Source organism: Alexandromys fortis, unplaced genomic scaffold (assembly GCF_014885135.2).
Source record: "Alexandromys fortis isolate MF-2015 unplaced genomic scaffold, M_Fortis_MF-2015_v1.1 scaffold_68, whole genome shotgun sequence".
Taxonomy (NCBI): Eukaryota; Metazoa; Chordata; class Mammalia; order Rodentia; family Cricetidae; genus Alexandromys; species Alexandromys fortis.
Window position 1 is genome coordinate 6,390,669 of NW_026067948.1, and position 27,836 is coordinate 6,418,504.

General features: G+C 38.0%; 1 long non-coding RNA gene across 3 annotated transcripts in view; it reads left to right on the plus strand.

The window, feature by feature from the left end:
• LOC126506143 (uncharacterized) overlaps positions 1-27,836 on the plus strand; it is a 90,103-nt gene that overhangs the window by 16,309 nt on the left and 45,958 nt on the right. Inside the window, exons 1-3 of one of the 3 annotated variants that reach the window (XR_007593125.1) lie at positions 4,678-4,732; positions 11,915-12,029; positions 17,478-17,583. This is a non-coding gene — a long non-coding RNA (uncharacterized lncRNA). Of the gene's footprint in view, positions 1-4,677; positions 4,733-11,914; positions 12,030-17,477; positions 17,584-27,836 lie in introns of those variants that run through there. The other 2 variants (XR_007593126.1, XR_007593127.1) reach the window with 2 other exon arrangements.

The window sequence follows — 27,836 nt, forward strand, 5'->3', positions numbered from 1 at the left end:
TTATGAGCCTCCTTATTATGAAGCTGAAGCATAAAATTTTTGTAAAATGGTACACACTTCTAAAAGATAGTTTCCGTCTATAAACTCCATTCTTGGTGTTGTTATCAAAGACATGTGGAGAGTGACGACCTGGAGTGGCCACAAGTGCACCACGTGTGAGCAAAGCCCCGATGCAAAAGATTTTCAAATCGTTTATCTGTAAGCAGATATTATAAATATTCTTCCTTAGTTTAACTATTGTCAAATTACATAAAATATAAATGATTTATGAGACATGAAAGCTTTTGAATTGCATTGGTTAAGGCACAAACCATCTCTGCCCAAGGGGACATTGAGCTGATGATGGACAGGAAAGGTACTTTATCAGATACTGAAAGTCAAGTGTGTGATGCTTTTTTTAAACCCTTCTTGTAGCATGTAAAACTGTAGATCTTTAAAATGTGATCCGATCATTTGAGATAAACATGCAATTTAAGAATTAAGATTTAGATCCAAATATGACTGAAAGTGTGGCTGCATTTAAATTTATTATCTCTGAGAGAAAAAAAATTCTCAGGCAAGAAGTTTAATATGGAAAACAATGACAAAATAATGTTAATTTTTCTGAGAACCCCTGGATCTAGGTTTCATTTCCTGAGATGTCTTGTAACATTGATGCCAGATCCAAGGAGAGTCAGGAGGTGCTGGCAGGGTGACCAAGAAGGCGCTGAACCTTATCAGCTGCAGAAGGCTGTATGTCCTGCTGTTTGGTTCCTTCCTCAGGAAGCGAGATGCTCTCATCAGGGTCTGGATGACTCATGAGCAAGGACTCCCTGAACCCTAGAGTCTGAAAGAGAGTCTGGATACTTAGTGACACAAAACCAAGGTAGTTTTGTCCAATAACTGAAACTGATTTGGATTTACAGGTAATGATGCTACAGTTGATATGAACTCTCTTTGGGCCAATCAGCTCTAGAAGTAACAGAATGTGTATCTAACACTTGGGAGAAGGGTTTTTTTTTTTTTTTCTATATCAGCCATTTATGGACAAATAAAAATGTGTATGAGCAAAGTAAAATTGAACAAAGGAAGCTCCCCTTCTCCTGAAGAGGCAGCTCAAGCATCTTATATTTCTTCTTTCATCTCTACCCCACTCCCCTCTACTCTCTCCCCTCCCCCTTCTTAAGTTCTACAGATTGAACAGGATCTAGACCATGTTGGGCATGAACTACATCTTCTGACTTTGGGTATCATTTATTTTAAGAGGATTTTGTCACCGCTCAGAGTTGCATATTTCAAGTGTGGGCCACCATGATGAATTTCTTTGTTTGTAGCAATGGTCTGTCCTGACATGAAAGAGTTGCTCCCACCCACTCCTGCCTCTGCTGTGGGCTGCTGGGATCACAAGCCTGTGACATCACATCTACTTTTAGATTAGAGTCTTTTAGATTAAAAATTGCAATGATTCTTTAATGGAAGTACTATCTACAATTCCATAGCTATCCTTAAAATCTTGTAACTAATACTTTTCACATAATTAGTGCTTTAATTTAAAGGAAAATAAATGTTAAAGTGGCAAAAATATTGTCTTTCAATACTATAGGTATCGGATAGATATTCCTTGAAGAATGGCAATGGCAATAAATGCCATTTTCGAAAGACACTATGTTGAGTCTATCTTTATTGAGACCTCAATGCAACTACATGTTTTGAAAAGAATGTTTGTTTCTTTGGGAGTTTACCTCTTTCTCATGTCTTGGTAAATTGCAATCTTTCTCTGAGATCTACCAGTAATCACAGGAGTCCCATGCGAGCGAAGAAATTTAAGCTAGCTACAGTTTGGGGAACTTTCATTTTCTAGAGATTTTCCTCTGTGTGATTATTGAGGTAACAGAAGGTAATCAGCACATACCAGAGCCAAAGGGAAGGAAACGTGTGCTGAAAACATGGCAAACATGGCTGACAAGACAAGGAAAGGTGGGAACAGGAAAGGGAGGAGCAGAAGCAACAAGGGCCCCAAGGGTTCCTTTAGCTGCTGGATTCCGCTCTTTGGAAGGGAGACTCTGAACACTTATGAAGTCAAAGAAATCCCTCTACACACACTTCTTCTTTTGTCCCAAATTTCTCAGCTTTATTTTATTTCTCCTCTTGCAAACTTGAGCTAACTCATTGAAGGACAAATAAGAGCATTTGCTTGGTTTAGAAAATGCTCACAGAATACCTGATTTTGCCTGTAGCCAGCTACAGGTTTTCTCTTATTAACTTTCTTTTTATTTATTCTTTGTGTGTTTCACATCATCCATCTCGGTCCTACTCATTTCCCCATCCTTTCATATCCACCCTCTGTTCTTGTAATCACCACCCCCCATAGAATAAAGTTTAAAAGAAAAAAAAAGAAAAAGAAAGAGAAAACTTGTCGTGGAGGATGCATTGTGACATAGTGAGTCACAGAGTATATATTTTTTTACTTTCACGTGTTCTTTGTAAAGAGTGTCATTGGTCTGGTTTGAGGCCTCTGGTTTCTTCTATACTATCAATGCTGGGCCTTTTGTGGGGACTTCTCTTGTGTATCCTGTTGTTGCCCTATGTCATGAAGTTTTTCAGTTTTGGGTCCACAGGATCAGCCCCCTCATGTGCTTCAGCATGTCATAGTAGGCCAACTGATAACCCTGGTTTTGGGCCTGAGCCATTGCAGGGTTGGTCAGCGCACCAGCTCTACTGCTGGTGAGTTCTCAAGCACTGCGATGACAAGTTCATCCCTTGTAGCTCTGAGCAAGGAGCGGGCCAGTTCTCAGGCTTTCACATCCTCAGGGTCAGTTCTCCCACACCTGGTGATGTGGGATTTCCCTTTGTTTGCTGTGATTACCATTAATGAATAAAAAACTGCTTTGAGCCTATAGCAGAGCAGGGTTGAATGGAGCAGAGTTAGGCAAGAAGGACCGGACAGAATGCTGGGAGAAAGAAGGGCAGAGTCAGAGAGAAGCCATGTAGCCCCACGGAATACAGATGCCAGAACTTTAGCAGGTAAGCCACAGCCCTGTGGTGATACACAGATTAATAGAAATGGGTTAAATTAATATGTAAGAAAGATTTAGCCAATAAGAAGCTAGAGCTAATGGGCCACGCAGTGATTTAGTTAATACAACTTCTGTGTGATTATTTTGGTTCTGGGAAGCCCAGACAAACAAGTGGAAAGCAGTCGGGAACCAACAAGCAGTCACCCTCCAAAACCCTGGATCATCAGGGTCAGATCTACTGTGTTGCCCAAGGAAGGTACAGGGACTCACACTTTCAGGGTCTGTAAGCCAGCTGCATTTTTTGCAAGTCCTTTCCAGTATTTGTGATGTACATTGTAGTGACATGAACATGGAATGTATATCCAGAAAAATGAAGCAATCACATTCATGTAAATAGCACTAAAACTCTAAGAAGCAAGAATATGAATATTTGATTTTGTTTTTTATTTTTGTAGGGGCAGTACTGTCATATATTTGTTTTGAAGTCAATATGCTAAGAGAGGCAAAAAAGCATTTTAAGAATGAAAAGGAAAATTATATAAGAAGCTGGATTTGAAAAATTTCTTTTTCTCCCTTCAATTTTCTAATTTGATCCACCATGCCAACAGGAATTAAAAGCAGCAAAGCTCAGTGCACTCAAATGCATGGGTAGCCAGGCCATGGCAGACATACGTCACCTATAACAACTGGCTTGTTCATAGTCTATTGATTTTTCACTGTGTTGCATGAATAGATGGTTAGTTCACATGGACAGAGGTCAACCTACAGAAAATACAATCTTATTTAACAAATAAATCATACAATACTCTCTGCCTATTTCCATGACCCAATTAGTAACAGCAACATGAACTGTAAATTATGACAGGCCAATATTATTAAAGACGGAATAAAATATCAAAATCAGTTCACGCAAGGACAATGGCACTAGGTTTCGATCCTACTGCATGAACTGGTTTTGTGGGAGCCTAGCCTGTTTGGATGCTCACCTTCCTGGACCTGGATGGAAGGGGGAGGACCTTGGATTTCCCACAGTGCAGGGAATCCAGACTGCTCTTCAGACTCGAGAGGGAGGGGGAATGGGGTGGGGGGAGGGGGAGAGGAGTGGGGAGAGAAGGAGGGGAGTAGGGAGAGGGTGTGAGGAGTGGGAGGAGGGGGAGGGAAATGGGAGGCAGGGAGGAGGCGGAAATTTTTTCAACAAAAAAAAAAAAATTAAAAAAAATCAAAATCAACCTAGGCTTATGTAGGTAATAGTCACTCTAGGAGAAAAAGCTCTTAAGGAGGAGAATTCTTCAACTCTACTCTTTGTGGATTTCTAAGTTTCACCAGAATTGTTATGGAAACTTTGAAGATTTAAAGCATAAGACAAAAGCACAGGTGGAAGACTAAAAGTCAGAAGAGAGGTTACATTGTCTGTTACTATTTATATTGTCCCCTCACCCCAGCCTCTGCACCCTTGAGTCAGAACTCTCCACAGATAGTAAAGTTGTGTGTTGCCTTTGTCTTTCCTTGTCCTTCACACAGCAGTATTTTTTTTAATCACGCTCCCCCTCAGATTTTCTCTGTCAAGTTGCATAGTTCCTAAGGCAGAAGGCTCTGTTAAGTGGCTGCTGGGGGTGGAGCCCAGGACATTCAGATAGCGTGCCTCCCTCTGGGTCAGTGTGCACTCTCTTCCTTCTTTCACAAACAAATGACAATGCAGACGAGAAGCATCAAGATTGAGTCCAGACACCTTACAGGTTTGGTTTCCTTTCTCTTACAAAATAGGAAGTTCTACTTCCCCACTGCTTCCTTTGAAAAATGTAGGAGCTGTTCCTAATGTGCTGGGATTTGGACAGAGGGTGGGGAAGAGAGTGCTCATCCTCCTGACCCTAAGTTACAATGCGCTCCACACTGGTTTAAAAAATTCACTTCCACAGGTCACGAATGATATGACTTTGTTTGTTTTGCCTTGAAAGAATCCCATAACTCCAAATACAATAAATATAATAAAAAAGCAAATAAAATATTCAGAAGCAGAATGAACTTGTGTTCTTCTGAGACAGAGTCTCCCCATCCCTTGGTTTAGTCTCATCATGTTATTTGCATGCTGATCTTGCTCCTGCTCCAGTCAGTTATTAGGGTCAAGCAACTGTTTTATATGATATTTTCAAAAGCTTAAAATTAAAAGCTTATTCATTTGTTAGAACTGCATTCTAAAATTGTTTTGAATTAAATTCTAAGTATCATTTTATGTTAGGATTGTTAGTGCTGAATATTCAATGAATTTGTATTTCCAGGTTTTGCTGAAGTTCTATTTTTGAATCTCTTGTCTGATCATGTCACTAAGTCATATGCAGTATGCTGAATCTCTTCCTAGTTCCTTTACTGTATAATTTGCAGACACAAAATGTAGTTTTTCTATGCTGTTTCTATGCTGTTATTGTAAGTGACTTCCACTTACCAGAGAATGTGTGGTATATTGACACAATGATTGATTGAGGGAGAGTTCAAGGACGTTTGTGTGTAAGAGCTGATAAATTTCTTAAGCCTATCAATTTTAAGCCTTTTTCTTTTCTTCCCAAAATAAGCAAACACACAAATGTTACTTAATGACAACTAGTGACTTGAATTTATGGATTAAAGAATTAAAGCACTTATTTAGGGAATCCATTGGAAGATGACTGCCACCATTGCCATGATATAGCCTTTATAAACTTCATTTTTATTCCTTTTAAAAGCTAAATGGCTTTTAAAAGGAATGGCTAAACAGTATCATTTTGGAATAAATAACACTCATACACAGCAATAATTTCAATACATTTATTTCTCATGAGTGGATAATGTCATTCATAGAAGACATGGGTTATTAAACGAAAACCGCAGTACAAGGGTTAGGAGTTGTAGTCAGTGAGGCCCCAGAGGTCTCCAGAATAACAAATACTATGATCATAGCTCTTGGTTACCCACCATGACTGCATGGCAAGTCCCCTGCTGCTGAAGACATCACTTGGTTTGGGTGCTCAGAAACTTTTTCCCTTCTTTCCCTTCTTCCTAACATCCATAGGTTGCATACGGTCTGCTAGGAGAATAAGACACAGGTGCTCTTACCCAGTATTAGACTCTACATGCTGCAATATCAACCAGTCAATGTACAATATTGACGTGACTGTTATAGGTTAACTAACTTCTTCTGACTAGACTGGAGGTTTGTGCTACAGGAGAAAATTTCATGCCCTGTACTGTAATACTTGTCTGATGTGGAATGTCCTTCCATATATGTGCTGTAAAGCACAGTCTCCATTTACACTTGTCAAAAGCTCATGCATGTGGAGGGGTAGAAACTGCTGTTGGTATTTTACTAAATGGTCACAGTTTTAAATTGCCCTCTAAACATTTATGTTTATGACCATAGGCCTGGCACGTTCCTCAACTTTATTCAGAGAAGCCTCTTTATGAGGCTGGCCTCTGTCAAAGAGAGATGCATAGCTGTTCCATGTGCTGACAATAGGAGACTGGCTACTCAGGCATAAGCAGGACATCTGCGTTGACTCCAACCCCACCAAAGCTCAGGGAACATTGGAAGGAATGTAAGAGCGGAAAGATAGGAAGGAGCGATGCGCATGCTGCTTCTGGACGTGACATGCTTACTACAGCCGTGGACTCACAGCAGCTGCGATTGCTAAGAGAAGACATTACAAGATCAAACCAATGATAATTCTAGTATAGATTTGGTTGTCAATCTCCAGTCCCTTACCCCCACCAAGGCTTTTGTCAATAGATACTTGCAGGGGGAGATACAACATACTTGTTTGAGGATGTGACCTCTGGTAGGTTTCCCATGATCCATAGGATGCCCCGCAGTCATGGACATATGGGCAGCACTGATCAGATATAGCAGGTTATTAAAAAAATAAATGATTAAGTTGGGAGGAGACGTGTTTGGAAACATATAGGGAAATTGGAGGAGAGCTATGGAAAATAGGAATGATCATACTTCATTGTATACCTGTGTGACATTCTCAAAACTAAAGTAAAAACCTTAAAGTATTACAATTAAGCCTAAAAATGTATACTTCAATGTACATTTTGTACTCAGTAGGACATTAACATGTGTGGGAGAGTGATCCAAAGTAAAAAAAAAAGAGTTTGTTGGCAAGAACTCTTTTTATGTGGTTTGTACATTGGGTTTGTACACCAGCAAGCTTTCTCTAAAGCACCAAGTAGGGTTTCTGTGCCCCCTACAGTAAGGAAATTAGAAAAGAAAGGCTATTTATTGTATAGTCTACTTACCTTCCTTCTCAGTTCCCAACAGTGTTCTACCTGTCTTAGAATCACACAGTTCTTTCTGCCTGTGGCTACTAACAACTTACCCATTTATTATTGCACCAATTTCTTTTCCAATGTATTTTAAGCATTTGCATTATTCATATATAACAAAAGGTACTGGGGTGGGGTGATTATTAAGATGATGACTTTGTCCTCATAGACTCAGAAACAGGATTAATTTTAATTAATCAATTAAATAAGGATTAATTTTAATATCTTGCAATAGTCTCTCTAGACAGTTTGGAACAGAGAATCAGACTTCATAGATATTGCCCAGGGAGGCTTAGAAGTTAATAGTTTGTATCATGTTTTTTATGAAGAATACAAAACTCTATGGCTTTGAAAACCAATCACATTATTTAAGAAACTTTAGAATTCTCAAAAGCTTAATAACAGGAGAGCTAGAAGCTATGCTGTTTATCCTGGTGTTCAGTGTCTCAGGACTGGGTGGTGAGAATATGTCTGTAGATATGTTAGACACCTCTGAAAGACTTAGATTTGCTTTAGTTTTGTAGATGTTCTCCACAGTGAAGAAGGGAGGGATACTTTAGGACAGAAGGTGGCTTCAAAAGCCTTTGGACTACTTCATAAAATCTCTCAGATCTTAAAAATTACCCTTTTCTGGTACAAATTGTTGAAAACTTTCCAATATAGCCTTTCAAGAAGCAGCACGGAAGCCATGTTGACTGTAATTGCACTTGGTAGACACCAGCACAGAAATCTTTCGATTATGACTAAGTGAGGATCTTTGTTTAGGGTACACCGTCCTCTAATCTAAAAGATGACTCAGGGTAAGAGTAATTCAAGCAACAAAATGAAAAGTACAACTGCAGTTGGCTATGTCATAGGAAGTTGAAAGAACATACTGCATCTTAATGGATCACTTTCGAAAGAAAAACAGAAGTAAGGGTCAGTCAACACAGTCATGGAGGGCAAGTGCAAGTAGTGACGTTTGAGACCTTTGGAAGTCCACCCACAATGTAGAAATTCCTTTCTCACTCAAATTAGAATGGACATCACCTGTAGATCTACATCTTTTCTTCTGTAAACTTAGAAAATAAAATAATTCCATTGGTTGCAACCTTTAAACAACAGTGTACACAACGTACTGCTCATTCTTTGAGGATTCTTCATCAGAAGGTGCCATCCCCTTTCATGCAAATGCAAACAAACTTACAACTAGACTTTAAGGGTTTTTTTCTTTTACTAGAATGAAACATTTTATATTTGGAAAAATACAATTATTAGACTAAGGGGCAGGAATGGGGGGCTTAAAGTTCTCATCTAATAGTTACGTGGGAGCAATGCTTTATCTAATTTTGTTCATGATTGAAGATATGAGTGACAGTGAAAATTGATTTCTTTTTGTCAGCCGCAATGAGCTACCCTTCATTCAATGTGTTGTCAGCCGCAATGAGCTACCCTTCAGTGTGCTTTGTTTAACAGAAATTGCTCCTAGACTCAAACAAGCAACCTTTTTCCGAATGTGACTTCATAAGAAAACAGCAGAGCAATATGAAATCCCTTCAGTTATTAAGTCACATATAAGAGTTCCCTGGGTTCTATTTTCAACTAATACAAAGCCCTGATGGCTGCAGAAAGAGCATCCAGGTTAAATATAGCTGTCATGGTAAGGAGTTTACCTGAAGAATGGACACACGGTGGTGAATGGTGACTCACCCTGCCCTTTGTTATCAAAGTGAGTTTCAGAGAAACTTCATATCCAGGTTTCTTTCTCCAGGGAAATCAGCCCTGGACATTGGACCTCTGCCCTCGGCTAGATGGGACCATCTTTATGGATGCATTTCAGAAGGGCTTTCCCCATGGTAGCCTCTATTTCATAAAGTTGAGATATGGCCTCAGATTGTCCAGTCTAGAGTCAAAAAAAAGAGAAACTAGTAGGAAATATCTATTTTCCTAAGGGAAAAACCATGACTGCTTTGTGCCATGTAATCTTGGCAGCCAATATTTTAAATGGGATACAACCCCTTCATGTGTGTGTATGTGGTGTGTGTGTGTTTGTGTGCATGTGTGTATGTATGTGTGGGCATGGTTTCTGGATTCTTTATGCATAAGTTTTGCATTAACAATACATCCAGTAATAGACTGAAATATCTGGAAATATGTATCTGTGTTGAAAACAGACATACATTCTGAACAACACATTATAATTGTTAGTGTTGAATTTGCATTGAATTTGATATCATAAATAAATGACAGATGTCTTAAACTATTGTATAAAAGTATAGAATATGTGGTCAAGAAATAAGAAAATAATATGTCATTTGCTGTAAGAGTCAGGAGCAATTTTGACTTTGATATCCTGAGGGTTCTGAAATCTACTTTCCACAGACCTTAAGGGACAGCTATATTTCATGATCACATTTGTTGTAGCGCAACAGCTTCTAAAGCTGTGTCTTCTGTCTGGGGCCATAGAAGTCATCCGACCTTCCATGTCAGTGTTTTTGTGACAGGTATTGAGACATCAAACGTACAAGGCATCCTATACAACTTAATTGATGTGACTCTGTGCAATCACGTGAAATAGATTTTGTGACTTTCATCAATTTGTAGGCTCCCCTGAGACACCACAAAACTTATGTGTTGATGTCAAGATGATGTTGTGGATTCTGGTCCATAATTGTAACCACTTTATGATTCCATTCCATAACTTTCTTTTTTTAAAAATTTATTTTATTGAGCTCTGCATTTTTCTCTGCTTCCCTTCCTGCCTCTCCCCTCCCCTTCAACCCTCTCCCATGGTCCCCATCCTCCCAATTTACTCAGGAGATCTTGCCACCTGGAAACAACCTAAATGCCCCTAGACCAAAGAATGGATAAGGAAAACGTGGTATATTTACACAATGGAGTACTACACAGCACAGAAAAATAATGACATCTTGAAATTTGCAGGCAAATGGATGGAACTAGAAAATATTTCATATTTTCTAAAAGTTCTTTGATTTTCAGCTTGAAAATAAGAATATATTTAGAGAATTTTTCTAATTATACCTAGGAATTCTTAGGAAATTTCCACTATTGAAATACTAGTTAGTTGTAACTTTGGGATAATTTTTAAAAATGTCACCTTTCTGGTAAATATAGAGTTGACAGATAGTTGAAAAGGTTTTAAATTGTGAAAAATTACTTAAAATAATAATACAAGGGTTTTTTCTGAATGCAAAGTATTTGTTGATATTGTTTCATTCAATATATACTGACCAAGCTCATTATTCAAATATCTAAAGAAATATATATATATATTAAGTGAATGGATTTGGTTGACATGACAGATTTATTAAAAAAGGACTCTGACAATGAGGACAAAGCAGTCATGCAATCCTAAGGAGACAAGAATATATCACCTGTTGAGTATAGCGAGAAATATGAGCAGATTTTGTTTTATTTTAGGGTATGCTTTTGGAAGAGAGAACAGATACACATGCTTGAGGAGAACTCTTGAGGGAAATGGCTTATACCTAGAAAGACACTGGGGAGTTTTAGTCATTGTCAACAGAAGCTTGGGACTAACATTATTTGGTCACAATAAATGCCTAATGTTATATTTGCTGATCTTATCAAAAATAAAAGCCCTGAGCTAGCCACAGACCACAATCCTAAAATGACATTTTTACTTTCTTTTACTTTAAAAATATTTTTTGGAAATATCTAAGTGACAAAACTATTAAGTTTTCATTGCAAATACTTTCATTTGCATTGCTTTATTAAGGTTTGCTTTGTTTTATATTATTTTATTTTTATTATTTTGTTAGATGCCTGTTTGTTATCTAAGGAGAAAGAGAGAAAGAAAGAGTGTGGATTTGGAAGAGAGATGAGGGGGGCAGATGGGACATGAGAAACAATAATCAGAATATACTGTATACAAAAAAATATGTTTTCAATAAAAGCAGAATAAAGTATTTTAGGCATCTGGGTCCCTTGTTGTATAAAGATATCTCTAGTCAGTCAACTTTTTTTTTGTCTTAGCATGGATTTCTTTTTTCACATCCATTTTAAGGTATCACTCTTTGTTTCTTCTAGCAATTATTTTCATGAATTTATTTAGAGTCCGTTACTATGCCAACAGACTTCCTGTTGATACTCTTGATCAATTTCAGGTCTTTCTTTTTCTTATAGAAAGGACTTATTGGTTTCGACCATGAACTATCATTACACTGAAACTGGAGCAGAGACTTTTGGGATCTCATAAATAATGAAGCTAATTTCCACACTAAAAATATTGAAGCTATTATTTAAAATACTGCATTTTTGGAATTCAGGGGATTGATCAGAGGTTAAGATCATTGCTGATTTGGGAGAAGACCTGAGGTCTCAGACCTCAAATAGTGCAGCTCACAACTGCTTGTAAGTCCCAGCTCCAGGGGACCTGAGCCTATCTTGTAGCCTCTACAGACACCCAAGACATGTGGGCACACACACATACACCCACCCACACATACTGATGCACACACAAGCACACACATAAAAGAAAAGTAAGATAAACCTTGAAATATATTTTGCTTCTAAGCTTTCAAAATACATTTTCAAGAAAATTTTCTTAATAATGAATTAATTCCATATTTCTCTTTTGGTTTTCCATACATATTTTATAGTAGTTGGGCCGCTCTTACAGATCTTCACGATTTCCAGCCACATGCATGACGGGGACACAGTCTGAGCAGCAGCTGCACACCCCATCATCTCACACGATAGATCATCGCAACAGAGGTAAACCTTTGCAGATGCACGCTGATTTAATGAGTCAATGAATATTGCATGAGCTCTTGAGTATTTGGATTGTCATAGGCTATGTATGAAGGAGATGATTTTGGAGCGTTTAGTGCTAGGACTCGAATATGCTTCCCAAAGCTTCTGGTTAGATAGGTTAGAAATTCAAACCCTGGTGCGACAGTGTTGAGAGGGATTGGGTACTATGCAATTGGGTCATCTAGGCTTTGCTGCCATAAATGGATTAATGTCATTATGTTTCGGACAGGATTGACAACAAGTAGGTGCTCTATTTTTGTTAGCCAAGTGATCCTTTTCCAGATGCAGGCTCAACCCTGGACTTCCTAGTTTCCAGAGAAAGTAGCTGTGTAAATTTCTGTTCAGTATACATATTCCAGTTTGTTGTACTTTTGTTGCAGTGGCATCAAACAGACCAAGACCCTTAGGCTCAGTGTTCTTCTTTTCATAAAGGTAGCCATGCTTTTGTTCGTTGGTTTGTTCTTTTGTTTGTTCCTTCCTTCTTTCCTTCCCTTTTATTTCCTTCTTTTGGAACTTGGAGAATACCTTTTTCTCTGAGTTGGAACTCTGTTGTAGTGGAGAAGCCATGTCTAAAAATGCTAGATGAATACTAAATACATTGATTTATATTATGAATATGTAAGACATTGTAACTCAGTCTAATAAAAAGGCTTTGGAATTATAAAAAGATGATTTCCATAGAAATTTAACTTTGTGTTCAATTCTAGTTGCTATAAGGCATCCTAAGCTGCAGTGTGTCTGTGACAGAACCGCAAACAGTTGACTGCTTTAGGAATTAATAGTGATTGAAATTGTTTGGCCTAGAACATGGAGCAGTAGGGGATAGATATTTCAGAGCAATAGTGTCATGATGAATGAACTAAACAAACATTTAATTAAATAATACACACAGAACATCTTTGATTTATTTACTTAGCAGTAATAACAAAACATTGATTGCTAGGCTTTCACGTGGAACTCACACATAGAGACAAGCTGCTAAGACTAATTTTTTATTTGTCCTTAGATAGCATATACCTACCATATTTTCTGAGCCATTATATTTTAGTACTTACTATGCATGTATTAGCGTTCATTCACACAGTAAAAGTGCTCACTGAAAAACTACAGATATTTAAGTAGAGAACTAAGATTTACAAGTAGAAATTTCATGTGCTAACACACATGCTGGAAGATTCCAGTAAGTTTAAAATGGAAGCCATTTAAATGAAGAGCACACAGTGAATAATTCCCAAGAACCTGTGTTTTGAAAACACTGGACAATGTCTCAGAAAATAGTGTCAGCATGAGAAGGAAGCTCACAGAGAAGGAAGGACTAGCTACCTATCTGGTATTTTAAATGTAAAGAAAGGTAATAAAATCCTAAAGCTGCAGACATATGACCAAATAATACTATCCCTCATCAATATTCTTATTTTTATTAGAAACAGTGTGCTGTGATTAAGGAAAGCTGGATTCTCGTATTGAACTACCAGATACACAACTTTCTCAGTTTTTAATGGCTCCATGGCATTAGGTCATGTCTCAGTTTCTCCCTCTGTACAAAGGAAATTCTAATAGCATTTTCTTAAAATAGCAACAAGCATTTCAAAGTGGGGTGGTTACCCTTCATTGCCAACTTGAGTGGATATGGTTACCTAGGAGATGGGGAGGTGTACTGAAGAATGATTAATAAAAACTCAGGGAGACAAATTGGGGTTTAACCTGAAGGTCAGGAGAGCAAGCAGCCAGCTACTGGCTCTTACCTCGACCTTAGTCTGAAATGGTGATCCTGCCTCCAGGAATCTCAGAATGAGACTGAGCCTGATAACTGTCTCCTCATGTTTTATAATCCTCTCTAGTTCTGGGATTAAAGATGTACACCACTGCCTGGTTTCTATGGCAAACTAGTATGGCTAACTGGGATTAAAGGTGTGTGTTTTTGTTGTGTGGTCTATAATACTGGTCAGTGTGGCTGCTTTACTTTTCTGATCTTTAGGCAAGTTTATTTACTAAAATACAAGTGGAATGCCACTCCAGTGTACTGCTCTATGGGTCTAGAATGGCTTTCTGAGGGAGGAGGGAATAGTGAAAGGAAAACACTCACTTTGTGTATGGAGAACAACATCCTATGAGGTAGATTCAGAAATAATAAAAGGGAAAAAGAGCCATCTTTCAGACTGCCACTACATGTCTTCCTGTAATTCCCAACTCCCCGTGGTGTCATGACTGTTTCCACAGTTTTTTCTCTGCCATAATCGACTGGAGGCCTCTATGACATCATGAATGCAAAAAAAAAAAAAAAATTGCAGTATGTGGACCTGTCAGGCAATTTAGTAACAGAGACAAAAGTAACTCATACATGCATTAACACCTCTAACATCCCATAGGACAGATGTTAGTCTGGTCAGCTTCATGCTTACCCTTTCTTTCCTAAAGTTCCACAGTTGATGGACAAGAGTGACTCTAGCCTCAGATCTGGGATCACACACAAGCCCTTGAGTTCCTTTCAGGCCTTGTGTCCTCTGAACGTTTTTAAAGATGAGCTAGGCTTTGTGCCTGGAGTCAGTACTAGCCTGAATTCAGAAACAATATAATGTTCATGTAGAAGCTTCTCTTAACTCAAGACTCATAAACTAAAATCAAAGGGTCCATGGGAAAATTCAGAGATTTTCTTCTATATCATTTGAGTTTTATTTTCTCAATTGATCACAATAGTACTTAGAAATTAAATACTCAAAAACTGCATTTGTGGTATATGTAGGTAAGATCCTTGAGAGAAAAATTAAGACTAGAGAAGATTATAACAGTAGAGTCTTTGATTGCATTTGTGGATTTATTAGGCAGAGGAAAAGGGATCTGAACACGTGTGCTCTGTCTTGCTGTGAGACATCCTGTACTACAATACTCGGACTTGAGGCTCTGCATCTTCCATTATATTACATGTATATTTTCCATGAATTATCCAGTCCTTGATATTTAGTTACAGAAACAAAACAGAAAAAGACAACAGGAAAAGATAGTATGGTCTATTTAGAGCAATGGTTGGTTCTGGATTTCACATGAAATTTTCCAGCAATCTTTCGTGGAATGAATTGGTTCACTGGTTCTCAAGGCACTGCAGTTGTGTACTGGGGAATTTCAGTTACTTCATGCTCTGTAAGTGTAGGTAAGGTCTTTATAAATGCGGACAGTTTGCTAGTCTGCATGAATTCTTAGTCCTCTATTGGGCATCCATGTAAGTTACAGATTTTTATTTTTATTTCTTTTATAAGTAACTGAACTCTGAACTCAAAAAAGTACAATGCTTTTTTTGTCTGGCTTTGGTAAACAAAGATTTTATGGAGATGCAAATAGCATTAAAAAAAGACTGAACTTTGTTAAGAACTGAAGCAAATATTCATCATTTCCCAAAGTCATGACATCAATGGCTTTCTGTTTCTTTTTTTTTTTTTTTTTTGGTTTGTTTGTTTGAAGCAGCATTATAAAACCCCAAATAATTCACATTTATATGATAGAATGTGTAGCAATTTTAGAATGACCTACAAAAGGAAGCATCTCCTGATTTTATCATGGAATCTCCTGTGGTCAAGTCTGAACGTTAGCATAGTGGATGCATAGGACGGGTGACAGTTTCATTGTGTTTCCTTCATGCTACCATAAGATGTGATGCTTATTTCTTTCTATATTTAAATTGTGACTAGTAGATGGCAATAACTGTGGACTCTAAATCAGGAGACTAAAGTGGCATAATAAAGAGTAATTATAAAAAGAAAGTATTGAATCTAATGGAATCAAGACCAAAAGTTTAGCTCTATTCTTAAGTGCTCTTAAGAATAATTCTGCCCTTAATACACTCTTTTCTGTATAATAATGTCTTCTTTTTCAGAATTTTCATAGTAAAAATTATAGTGTGTGTGTGTTACTATGGTGAGTGATGGACCATCAGTGAAGAATCACTTACGGACTTTAAACTTAAATTAATGCATACATTGCTTGTGCATTCACTAGCTCTTAATGAAAAACCACCTAACCAAAAATCAGATACTAGAGTCATTTGTTGATTTATTTTGTTTTAATTTTTGGAAATGATTTAAGAATATCACTACACACAAGAGCTTATTGACTATTCGTAGTGGAATGCAATGATGTTTCTAGACCTTAACAACTTGATTATTAACCAGAAGCATGATCACAACAGTCTTGCAGTAAAGCATTTGTAGGTTTGCTTTACAAAAACAACATTCCATCAGAAAAATCACCCTCCGTTAGCTGTCTCTATCAACATGCTTCTGCAAACCGGTGCACAAAACTTCTAAATTTAAATCTTTGCAGTAATATGAAAGACTGTACACTTGCGTTTGTATTTCCAATTCTGATAATAGTTTTATAAATGAAAACAAAGGCAATAAAAACCAGCCATTGAATGTTATGAAGCAATCATTACAGAACTGTGGAAAATTGATTATATGGAACATCAAAACATATTAGAATTGACTTTATAAAAAATCTTATTAAGGAAAACACTATTGGCAAAGGGAGGAATATGGAAACAATAGAAATATACATGACAGCTAGTGAAATAGAAAATGGAATATAAATGTCATATTAAAATGTGAACTAATAAAACCTATATTCCTTGCTTATATTACTATGTGAGCATTTTAATGGAAAGAAAAGTCTTCATGCAGCATAGAGCGACATTGGTGTCTGCAATTCATTTTCCACGATTATTAGTGAATAATTACATTCCATTTCAGAACCATCCTTCCAAACATTTGTACTTGATGTGCCCCTTCTGAGGTATGGTATTTTATAGCAATGCTGTGTATGTGTATTTTGGGCGTGGGAATTGAAGTCTTAGAATGAAAAAACACAGAATATACATTCTTACAATGCATACTAGGGAGAAGAGTCAAATTTAATTTTTTTGTTGAATTATTGATTCAGATAAGACCTTTGTTTTATAATGAAGCCAGAAAAATAATCACACTTGTTTATTTGAGGGACTGTATTATTTCTGGCAAAACACTTTGGGACTTAGGAGAGAACTCATAAGACAGTAGGGTGTGACCTTGTCTACTACTGTCATGGAAGGGAGTCAGAAGGAGTATTCTATCCTGTGGATCACTGGGTCTTGTTCATAGTTCTGCAATTTCTTACAGACTAAAGTGAGATAAGGCCAAGAATGTGGCCTTCCTTTAAGTAATCAGTCTTCTTCATATGCTTCTCTGTTTGACATGTTTTTCACAGTATATTACTGACAAAAAAATTGTAATCAATGAAGTATGTAGTTGATAAATGTTTCCTGATGATTCTAACACAAACACCTGTGTGAACTCCCCAAGGTTAGGACATCCATCGCCAGCTTTCCTTGGTTCTTTCTCTAGCTAATAATTTAAAGAGATGTATTTATCTTTTATTTCACAGGTTTCAGTATTCTGTCTCCATGTATGTATGGCATCATATGCATGAGGTGGTAGAAGAGGTCAGGCCAGGCCACCTGATCACCTGGAACTGAGTTACAGGAGTTAAGGTGAGTAGCCTTGTGGGTACTAGAAATGGAATCAAGTTCTCTGCAGCAGCAGCCAGTGCTCTTAACTGCTGGGCTGTCCCCCTAGCTGCAACCCAACCCCAGCCGGTCCTTCCCCTGACCATCCCATTCTCTGCTACTCTGATCTACACCATCACAAGTCACCTTGTCTGGTCTTGAACACCCACAAACAATATATAGCTGTGTAACCTTTGTTCCCTGCTCCATTTGCTCAGTCTACACTTTTGAGGTTTGTTCCTCAGTAACTGTTGAAAAAGCCATGAAATTCCATAGTAGTTGAGAGCCCTAATACTACCAATTGTGTAAACTCAACAGAACAAGCTGGCAAAACTCAAATTAAAATGTGGATCTTTTCCAAGTTTAGATTTAGTGTGGTCTAAATTTATAGTTGCAAGGGCAGTGAGTATTGATCAGAGCTGATAGGCACACACAAGTGCAAAGGGCATGCTGATTCTGGAATAAGATTTTAGCTATTTACATCATAACTTGTATAAGGTCTCAGAAACAACAGTTGTCAGAGCCGAAGGTCTTGGGTAGAGCATGTACATCCTGTAACAGCAGTCCAAGTTCAAAAGCCCTAGAGCCAAGAGGGTCACATCTATCTGATGGGCACAGGATTTGCCCACAGCACATTCTCCTGACGTGTTTATTAATCTTTGTTTACTCTTCCCAGATATTTCATAACCAACATGGCTATTTCTCTCTCTCTCTCTCTCTCTCTCTCTCTCTCTCTCTCTCTCTCTCTCTCTCTCTCTCTATTTTTATCAGTTTAATCTGGCAAGAAGTCAGTATTTTAAAGGAAAGAGATCCTACAACATGCAACAACATGAACAGACTTTGAGAAAATCATGATAAAATAAGCAAGTACATTGCTTGATTCCATTCAAATTCATAGACACTGGGAGAAGAATGGCAGCCAAGTGTCACAGGATGGGTGTGATGGCAATCACCCACCACACGTTTTCTATAAATAAAAATATATATTAGAGATATCCTATAAATGCCTGTAAATATATTGCTTACTAACCTGAAACATCTAACTATATAATTTTATTATATAGTTTTTCCAAATATTTATTTTTATATAATTTTAAATTCAATTTTAAGGTATCATACAGAGGAATAAGCATTCCATACATACTTGTCTTGGTTGATCTCCTTCCCTTGCTTTTAACCTCAGTTTTTAAATAACAACTCCATGAGTAACTAATTTTAAAAATTTAAAGCTTACTTTTGTGGACAAAAAAATTAAACCTCAAAGAAAACCAGCAGCCAATAAGTAACCACTTTTGTAAAGCTTAGGGGATAAAGTATGATTAATTAATTTATTCTGTTATAGTAAGAAAGTAGGACTTAGAAGCTCTAGAATATTTATAAACCAATTTTATTCATTGTGATTTTCCATTATTAAAGTTAAATGACACCAGCAAAATTCAAATATTATGTTAACCACATTTAATCTTTTATGAAATATATGTTTTTGTAACTGCATATTATAGGGGAAAACCAATCCATATTGTTTAATATATTAAATTAGGGAACAGTTAAAATGCTTTAGGGAAGGCCTTGGGGGATGGCTCAGTGTGTAAATTGATAAGAACACAGATGTGTCAACCTTAATTGATCCTCCGGACCCACGAGAAGGCAGGCATGCCAGGCAATTCATTATCCTGTCTCTCCTGCGGCAAGTCAGGGGACAGAGACAGGAGAGTTCCTGGAAGTCCCCAGTCCAGCTAGCCTGCCATATGCAGCAAAAAAGGACAAGAGCCCTTGTACCAAACAACATGGAAGGTAAGAGGGGAGACACAGCTTGTCCAGCTTCCACATGTGCACATGTGCACTTGTACTTCCACAAATGCTGTATGGAATGAAAGCCCAATTGGACGAGTTGTAGTAGTTTCCCTGTTTCATTCATTGTAGCAGTATTGGAGCCCATGGGAAAAACAGTACCAGGAAATGTATTTTCCATCTTGCTTTGCAAAGTTCCATCTGTCTGATGCACAACCTTCACTCCTTCTATGCCTCCAACCAGCCCCACCACCTCCTCCCCATCCCACCTCCGGTACTATTCCGCCAAGTGTCTGTTTTAATATTGATGATAGGATTGGCAAAATGCATGAGAATTCAAGATGTCTGTGTTAATAGCCACGAAGGAGCCAGGATTTTCCCGAGCAGGTCTGTCTTCTTCATGTTCTGCCATTTGAATCTAAGGTCACTGTCCCAGTGGGGGTTAAGAAGACCCAGACACCCCTCACTCTGTTTGAGCAATCGATGGAGACCAAACAACTGCTGTGTTTGCCCACATTTTCTCTTGCACAGGGACACAATTTCAGTCTCTACTCAGAAGGACAGCTCTGATTGCTCTCACTGGGAATAGCGCCGGAAGTGGGACGGTGATGCTGCACCCCTGACGCCAAACTCAGGGCTTTCCAGGCTCCCCAACAGCCAGAATACTGCATAGTGGATAGACCGAAACAAAATGGTCATGGATTTGTGGCAGCGGTTTTCTCTGTATTTGTGAAAGTGCTGTAGAGAACTAAGACTGCTTTGTCCCATAACGGGCAGATAAAATGAAAAGTCTGGAAATTAGGTAATGCCTCAAGGCCCCATATTCAAATGTATGCTTTTTAGTTGGAGAGTTGGTTCAGCAGTTAAGAGCACTTGTTGCTGCAGAGGACCTGGGTTTGGGTAGTGATCCCGACACTCACAAGGCAGCTCACTATCCGTACCTCCGGTTACAGGGGATCTGATTTCCTCTTCTGACCTCTGTGAATATTGTACACACATGGTGGGCAGGCATATATTCAGGCAAACCACTCATACACATAAAAATTTGAAAAATGTCTTAAACTATGAAATATACATTTTCCAAAGAGACAGTTTGTCTATATATATATATACAAAAATTTATACATATATGCATATATAGACATATATAGTTAATATGCACATTATACGTGTGTATGCGCATGTGTGTGTGTTTGTGTGCCTGTGCATATCAGATATCCAGGTCATCATTAGGACTTTCCTTTCCCTCATACTTACATTGCAGATACAAAAATACTTCCTGGATCCTGTTGTTCTAGAAGCTGACCCCTAAGCGATTCTACTCCTGTTGGTACAGTGACTCCATTATTGAAGGTGTTTGTTAGTGGCTCATAGTTCACAATGCTATTCCTCTGTTTTTGATGCTATTAGGAATAAGTAAGGAAGAAGTTGTGGGGATTCACATTTTGAATATGAGTTGCATTTAGTGGCTTCTAGCTAATTTGTCTCTACTATTAATGGCTATCTTGAGCTAACGGCTCAAGAGCTAATATCAACAAAGCAAGGAAAGGATTTCACTGACTAATCCGTAGAGGATGAAGTTCTTTAATTTTGTACCACTAAATATACAACATGATATTATATAAATGTTGCTTATTTCTTTATTTATTATGTGCTGGCTATTGCTCGTGTGTGAATTCTGCAGTTGAACTACACACCTTCCTTCAAAAATACAGAAATTTAATTGAATAATAAAAATTCAGAAATCTCAAAAGAAACAACTTTTTTTTAAAATCTTGATTTTCTATTTAATTTCTTCTCCTTTTTCCCACTTCCCATTCTGCTCTGCCCCATGGCTGTGACTTATATTACTATGTGTCCATCACTCTAAACCTTACTCGTCTTTCTTCAGTCATACTCGGTTTACGGACATCTATTAGTAATCATACTAAAACCTTGTACCTCTTACAGTGGAGTCTTCTTATATAAACTTCCCAGGGCCTGATCCTTCCCCTGAAAGGAGTGTGAATGTCCCTGTGTCCATTGCCACGCCAAAGGGATATGGATAACAGCTGAGTCACCTTGCAGGAAAAGCACTTAGCTGCTCCCCTCATTGGTGTCCTTGGCAAAGACAAGGAGTCACTGAAGAGGATTCTAATGATTAAACTTGGCTACATGGCATGTCCCTCTTAGAGCAGTGCAATGACCGAGCAAACGGTCTCTTCTCAAAGTACAGAAACATGTTCAACTTGTTTTTCCAATATCTAATTAATTAATAAATGCATGTTGGCTCCTGTGTTAGGGTTTCCCTTTTTGCTTGGCAGAATCCATGCGCTCTTCCTCAGCATGCATAGTTGGCTGGACACTGGCAGACCTCCTTTGGAATAACCCTGCTGTAGGAAGAGGTTCAATTAACATAATGCAGCCTGGCAGTACTGCATGGCATCTGGAAGCTGAAATCCACTCAAAGGCCAGGCTGTTCAGTATCCTCAGCCTCACTCATGTCTCCTGCAGGGTAGGGGGAGAGTCCTTCTGTCCTGAGCTGTAGGGGGCCTGTCTCATGCTTGCTTTCCATAGTGTGAGATCCAGGCTTCTGGCAATCTGGCCTCTCCCTAGGTTCTTTGCTCCAGTCCAGTAATGGATTTTCTTTTCTCTGCTGCTTCTCTCAGCAGAATGAACCAACCCCTCAATTACCCCAAAGTTGGAAGCCGAAGCCCCTGTTTGTCTTTATTTTCTGCTTCTTCGTATTTCTCAAGTGGAAAAACTGCAGTAACAACAAAAGCCCTTCCTTCCCGTTGGAAGCCCCAGGAAGCCTGCTAACCTCACTGACTGAACTTACCTACCTCCTCCAGCAAGAGACCTGACACATTCTCCATAATTCTGATGCTTAACATCAAAATAACGCCCCTTTCTTTTTACTGAGCTGATGATTTCATCTTGTAGAAATAAAAGACACCAATTACGAATGGAGAAGAACATTTCTTCTCATGTTTTTAAGCAACCAGGAAAGGAAAAGAATGGGAATGTAGAGGGAGAAGCAGAAAAGTTATAATGTATGTTATACCTGCAGAGAAGTTAGTGTCATCTCCTTAAGAAATAAAGTTGCATCTAAAAATAAGTAAAATCAAGACGACGGTAAAGAAATGATGCTGAAACATCCAAGGGTCAATGGGAAGGTGAAGGAAACCACTTCATATTATAAAACCGGGACGGGGTGATGGCTCAGTGAGTAAGAGCACTTGCTGTGCAAGCATGAGGGCCTGGGTTCAAGTTTACAGCGCCCAACTAAACAGCTAGAAGTGATGTAACTTCAACCCTGTGTGCAGAGGGCGGGGAAGCCAAGGCTATCCCTGGAGTTTGGTCCAGCTGGAGTGAGAGATCCCGACTCAAGGAAGTAAACTGGTGGTGGTAGAGTAGAGCGCTTGAAGGGCTCCTCTGGCCTCAAGGCAGACACACCTGTGTGTGCACGCCTATAAGTACACGCATGCGCGCGCACACCCCCGACCAATCACAACAGGTCCATGCTAGAACAGCTACTGTGAGGATTCAGGTTGCCCACTTTGGAAATGGTGTACCCTGAAAGCTGTGTCAATGCCACACACTTGACAGACTGTCTTCATCTGAGGCTGCGCACTGTGCCTGGCCTTACCGGGCTGGAAGCTGGGTCTAGGAATCGCCAGGCATTTGTTAGCAGAATCGTTCCACCCCCACCCACGTGAGTGCACTTGTTCATTGTAGATAGCACTGCTGCTATTTCTCTATAGTCCAGTAAAATTACCCGCTAATACTTTAAGACATTTATTTCATCTGGGTCTGGAGCGGTTGCTCAGTGTTTAAGAATACATTCTGTGAGAACATAAAGAACAGGGTTCAGATGACCAGAACCAATACCAAAAGCTGACCACTTGTCTGTCAGTTTGATGTGCGCACATAGCCATATACAAACAATACACAAATAAACAAGAAAAAAATTCATTTTCTTTTTTATTTTATAATTTAGAAACACTTTTTAAATTTAGACTGTCAATCTTCCCCTGATAGTTTATAGAGATTTGCAAATTAAACATTCTTAGAATTGGCATAGAGCATTTAATTTCACTAAAGAATATGATTATGATTTAAATCATTGAAAATCTTTATCTAAAGTTAATTTTATACTTATCAGTTAATATTTCATATAGAAAATTAAGTTAATATCTCGTATGGTAAGATGTTGCTACATGATGCGAATACCTTTATCTCAAATGCCTGACGCCAGGGGTATTATAGAGCCCCTGAATATCTCTCCTCAGGTGTTGTGTGCATCACACACAACAGTAAACACAAAATGCTCTTATATCCTGTAGATCTTTATGGGCGCAGTCTGAAGATGATTTCAGTAATTTTAGTGTACCTTTGTCTTTCCCACCCTCTTTTGAAGTCTTTTATTCCTTCAAAAGCACATTGTTTCAAAGCCCTTCTCTCCGTGCTGCTCTTGATGTTCAGTGTTCAGACCTGTGGGGTGTAGCAGTCAGTTCTTGGGTGCCCATAATGTGTGGTGAGACCCTGGCAGTCTGCGTGGGCAACATCTCATATGCCTGCCACTGCGTCAGGTCCCCTTTCTCAGCATCGTCTGTTGAGGAGATGGTTTCCCCTTGTACACTCGCTGCCTTTCTCAAAAGTAAGCTGCCTATAAATACCTTGTTTATGCTTGGGCTTGTATTTGGTTTTATTGGTTTATGTGTTTTTAGGTTGTGTTTCATTGTTATAAGTCTGGAATATGCTTTGAAGTGATATGCTGCCATGCTCTAGATTTGGTGTCTGCATTTAGGACTGTTCTGACTTTCAGGGTGTTTTAGGATTCTACACAAATATCAGACATGCCAATTGGGAGTGTTGTTTTTATTTCTGTGAATAATATTATTAGTATTTTTATAGCAAGTGCATCTAATCTGACAATTGTTTTGGATAGTAGGGAAAGTTTAACAATATTAAATTTTGTAAAGCAAGGGTAGGGAGGGTTTTTCCCTCCCTCCCTCCCTCCCTCCCTCCCTCCCTCTCTTCTTTCTTTCTTTCTTTCTTTCTTTCTTTCTTTCTTTCTTTCTTTCTTACCTTCTTCAATTTCTTTCCCTGTCTTTGGACTTTCTTCTGTAAAGATCACTCAGTTCCATGTGTAAATTCATTGCCAATTGCCTTACTACATTTGTAGGCATTGTGTGTGGGGCTGTATATTGATTTCTTCCTTTGCTTGTGTCATTGTTGCATAAATAACTGATCTTTTATGAAATGATATGTATTCTGAAATATTGCAGAATTAATTATAGTTCCATTTTTATAGAGCATCTTGTTTTATCTATAGTACCACATTAGCTACAAACAGATGTAATTTGACCCAGATTTCTTATTTGTATGCCTTTTAAATATTAATGTTATCTGTTGCTCTACATAAGGCTAAAGGTGACCTTCTTTACTGGTGCTGGAACATGGAAGAAATTATAGATTTCCCCCAATATGGTGTAGACTTTGGGCTTAGTATGTGTATTCTTCCTAGAGTTCAGATAGATTGCGTCTGTATTTAGTTTTTCAGAGTTTTAATCCTGAAGAAATGTTGAATTTTATTGCGTTCCTTTTGAAAAGGTGTGAAACATCCTCTACTGTATTTATAAGATGTATTATGTTTACATATTAGTATATATTGAGACATTCTTTCATACCTGGAATTAACCTAGTGTTTCATGGACTATAACCTTTTTATATACTGATTGTTGTTATTAGTACTTTAAAATATAAATTGAATGTAACAGCCTAAGATCTTAGTTTACCATTCCAAATTTCATTTGCTTCAAGTAATTTCTAATATTTCTTTCTGATTGACTTACTGACCTATTTGTTTTTCAAGAGAGTTTTGTTTAATTTCCATATATTTTTTAAATTTTAAAGTCTCTCATCATAGATGGAGGAAATATACACTATGATTCAGTTTTTAGTGCATTGAGAAATCATTTTATGGCCTAAGGTATGTTTATTCTAGAAGGTATTCTATATGCCTTCAATAAAACTGCAATTCATTGTGCCACTGTTAGTTCCTATGAGGTCCAAAATTACTAGCAATTCATTCACTCATTCATTCATTCATTCATTCATTAATTCATTCACTTTGAAGCAGAAGTTAATTTCCAACTGTGAGAGTCTAAAAGTATACACATACCCATGTCACAGACTCATATAGGTGAATTTTTTTCATCTCTAGACGATACCATTTGGAAAGACTGAGGGTGCTAACTATTTTCAATAAACCATATGCTTACCTCATTGTAACAAAAGATATTAGTTAGCTATGAAGACCTAGCTGGCGTTTCTGCTACAGAAGTATCATTTTTATTTGAATGCACTACTTTTAACTGAGATTATTGAAATAGCTCCCCTCCATTTCATTGGCATAAGTGACATTCTTATGCCTCTTTAGGAAAAGAAATACTCACAAGTAATCACAAAGATATTCTGGAGAGTAAGCAAATGTGTAAATTAAATTTAGTTACCATTCTTCAGGATTATCCATTTCAGAGCTTGTTGAATACTTGAAAATTTAGTATAGTTGCCTTCTTAGTACAATGTGCTAATAAATTCCATGCAAAACACATTTCTGTGTTCTAATTGATATTCATAGTCATGGTTTCAGGCCAAAAGTAAATGGATACAGTATGTTTTGATCCTTCTAAACTGTAATTAATCCATACTATTTTTTAGGAGTGGTAGTGCACTGGCTGATGATGTACAGAAATGAGACGGGCCTTGGTTTTAAAGCTGCCGTGTCCCTGGTGGCTGAGGCCCATCTACGCCTCTGTGAACTTCGCTGGTTCCCCATGAAGTATGGAATGTGTCAACATGAATAGCGTTGCATCTGGTGTTTGTTAGCTGAATACACGAGACAAATCCTGAGGCGTGAATAAAATACATGCTGCTGTAAGGACTTTTCACTGCTCCAGTGCCTCAGAACAGCAGGGCATAAAAATTGAATAGAAATTCCCACATATAGCCAATATATAAGGAGGTGTATAGTGGCCTAAAATGATAACCCAGTGTCCACATGGAGAAAAATTCTTTAATAAATTGGGTCACACCTGTACTAGGTAATGTAATATAATAACAAAAGGTATTGAGTTGAAGTATGTGTTCTATAATAGTAAAATTTGAGAATACATAATGTAGAGTGTAAAGAACCATTACAAGTTAAAAGTATGTTACCAACATGGAAATACTTTTAAATGAAAAAGAATGTTAGATTGTGCAGAAATATCTACACAAGAGAATATGGTAATGCTGAAGGAATGCCCAATAAATGTAACACCACGGTTGTCAGGGAAAGAAAACAACTGGGTTTTAAGTCACACAGCAGGGGCCTTTAGCATATTACATTTTTCACTTCTTAGTCAGAACACAAAAGTTCTTACTCTTAGGGATACTAGTACATTCATGTTTATCAAAAATAATTCTTCCTGGTTTTAAAAGAAGTATAAGGAATATCTATTGTCTAAAATTGCCTAAAATGTTACATAACAAGCAACTCTACACATCAATATCTAAAGGCATAAGAACACAAAAGGAGTCTTATCTAGATTAATTCTTCTCGACTCCCTAAGGAAAATTCTACATATGAAGTGGATTCTTTTGTGTCTGGGAATGAGCTTCATTTTTAGCTGACATGGGGTACTCTCAGGCATCTCTCACGTTCCTGTGGAAGTTGTCAAAGTGACAGCAAAAAGAAAAGAGGAAAAAAATACAAAATACTAAGTCATCAAACTTCTTGAATTCTGGCTTCATAAGTCTGTTGTCTCTGAGACAGCCTAAGGCAAGAGAAAGAAAGATTATTACAGCTGTATTAGAGTATGGGGGTGGAAAGGGAGAGAGAAAAAGAGAATAGTTGAGCCATTTGCAAGTTCTTAATCTATTTTCGACACACATTTCCTGTCATACAATATACTCATTTTTCATGTTATTCCACTTAAATTCTGAATTCTGGATCTTGCAGTATACATCAAATTAAATGTACCACCTTATAAGCTGGAGACCCAGGAACCAAAATGACATGCTCTTGGTCTCATAGATACACAACAGGGTCAAACCTGGTGGTATTGTAGTTGTACCTTGAAGTAGGTCCTTGCTTTGGCATCTCAGCAACCTGAAAAGCTTTGTGGTTGGGTCCTCAAGTCTATCTAGAAATCTGCTGTGATCCTTTGTCTCCTTATCAGGTCTCAGTCTTTGGTAGGTTCCTTAGAGCTGTATGATCACTTTTTCTGTAGCTTTTCTATAGCCTATATATTATAGGGTGAAGAAGTGTAGTAGATAGATTGTTACTATGTATAGTTAGCATTTGGCTGAAATAAGAGGATCCCTGTATGCTATTATGATCATTGAACTTGATTTTCAACTTGACTAGCTTGAGAGATGCCTCGGAGATTTATCTCTGGACATTCTCCTTAGGATATTTC